Source organism: Pteropus vampyrus, unplaced genomic scaffold (assembly GCF_000151845.1).
Source record: "Pteropus vampyrus isolate Shadow unplaced genomic scaffold, Pvam_2.0 Scaffold30, whole genome shotgun sequence".
Taxonomy (NCBI): Eukaryota; Metazoa; Chordata; class Mammalia; order Chiroptera; family Pteropodidae; genus Pteropus; species Pteropus vampyrus.
The window spans coordinates 8,158,891-8,161,245 of record NW_011888811.1 but is presented as its reverse complement, the minus strand read 5'-3'; positions in this window follow the sequence as shown (position 1 = coordinate 8,161,245).

Genomic DNA, 2,355 nt, shown 5'->3' with positions numbered 1-2,355 from the left:
TTTTTTTTTTTTTTTTTTTTTTTTTTGTAATGATCACAGGCCGGTGGAGGGCAGGAGGGGCTGGAGTTTCCTTTTGCAGAGGTACCCTTCACTTGAAGAAGCAGGAAGAAAAAAAAAGCTCTGATGGCAATTTAAGAAACAATAGACTCAACTCGCGCTGCCGGCTTTGCTACTTCAAGTGTCATTTTCCACAACCAGGCAAGTTTTTTCCTCTCTCTCTTTTTTTTCCTCCTTCTCTTCCAACCAAAGATGTTTCTTTCCTTCAGTGCGTATAGATGAGGAGGACGCTGGTTGCCGTAGACAGATACACCAGAGAGGGAGACTGGGGTGGGGGGAAGGGGAGAGAGAAAGGGAGGGGGGAGAGAGAGATAGAGAGAGAGAGAAGGAGAGGAGAGGGAGAAAGAGAGAGGGGGTGGACCCTGCTGGATGGAGATTCTGTTTTCTCCTTGCTAAAATAGAAGTGATTTGCAGGCTTTCCCTATGGAATCCAGTTTGACTCTCCCCAGAGCTAAACACAGGCACACTAACCCCAAAGGGAGGAGGCGGGGCCCGTGCCTCATAGACCCGCCCCTTCATTTGCATAACGTCATTCTTCCGCCTCGCTGCAGCCAATCGCGGCTCAGGAGCCGGCTGGCTCGCAGTGCCGGGCCACGCTCCCTCATTAACATCCCTCTCTCGGCAGCGCTGGGGAGCCGGACAAAGTTCCTCGCAAAGTGGCGAGCAAAAGATCGCGGAGCTCCGGCATCTGAGCTGGGGAGGAGCGGGGCTGAACAGGGCAGAGCCTGGCAGGACAAGGGGGACCGAAGGAAGGGGTGGGAGATATTCTTCTCAGGGATTTGAGCCGTTGCGGTCCGTTTAGCATCCGCACCGCGCCCTGAGCGCGCTCGAGGCGCACAGGCTGCATCCTCCCAGGGCCGATGCTGCGTCCTGCTCCGCTGTTCTGGGACGTCGGGGGCAAAAGTGGAGGAGACGGGAGAGCCCGGGCAGAAAAAGCAGGACTCGCGTCCCAGGTGCCCACCTCTTCGCTTCGAGGAGGGGGTGGTGGGGCGGAAAATGGGTGCTCGAGATCGGGGCAGGGAGCTCGCGGAGGGCACGGCCTTCACGCCGGGTGGGTGGGTGGGCTCTGGGCCCCGCAAGCGAGGCGCTGTGGGTCCCCAGGGTGTGGGGACCTGGGCTCTGCTTTTTGTTTGGCCGCTAGCCTCGAGGCCACGGGCGTTAGCGGCACTGACCTCATATGCTCACTTCTCTCGAGTAATCCGCAGGATATGTTGACGGTGGAATGAATGCGCTCCCTGGAGCTGTGTCAGGTTGTTTTAAAATTGCCTCAGTCAGATTCTATCCCCAACCCCTCACCCCAACCGCCAAAGTAGTATTTCTTTAGAGTAACTACCAAAGCAACAACTACGTCTCTGATTAGTTGTTTGTTCGGTGTAAGGTTTCTCTCTTCTTCATTCTTTTTGTTAAAATGGGGAGCTTGAACAAACCCTCCTCAACTCGTGCCCCTGCCATATGTCAAAAGAGATTGAGGAAATAGGAAGGAAGGAAGGAAAGAAAGGAGAAAGGAAGGAAGAAAAGAGGGAAGGGAGGAATGAAGGAGAGAAGGGAGAAATGATCTACCTCTGACCTTTGGCATATATGCTTGCAGCTGGCAAAGGAAATGGCTAGATGTTTCTGGATAATGTGCTCCGTCATTTTTTAGCAGGTTGGAGCCTCTAATAAGCACATGGTGAACTTCTGTTTCATTACCCTCAGAGGAACTCCCTGACTGCAGCCAAATGGGCTAAGGACTCCTTCGGGGAAATTCTCTGCCAAAAATCTAGGTCCCTTTTCTGTCGGCCTTGCTTGGCCCTTTGATTTAGGAAGCTCATGGGGTCAGTGATGGAAAAGTACACATGCCCATGTTGAATGGAATGGAGACAGGCAAAAGTTATACTTTGTACTCTTGGCAGAGCAGGAAAGTGGGTGCCACTTCCTGATTCCTAAACTAGATGAAAAACTGTGTTCCAGGCCTGCCAGTTCATGGCCACTGTCCCCAAACACTCCTTTATCTCTTATGCACAAAGCCTCTCAGCTCTCATACCATTTAATCTGGACCACTAACATGCTGATCACTTTCTCTCTGGTACCATAATTAATGCCATCTCTTCCAAGTCATTCCTGAAGAGATCTGTCTGATCCATCAGGATCCCCACAGCATCTACCAGAGTTCTGGGTACGCAGTAGGTGCTCAGGAGGGGTATGTTGGTGCACAGACCTGAAGGATTATAGCTTTGTAGGGAGGAGAAAGGGAGAGCTGGACCTTCTCCATCTCTATAGAATTTAAATGCATAATTGAAACTGGGCCTGCTGAAAACT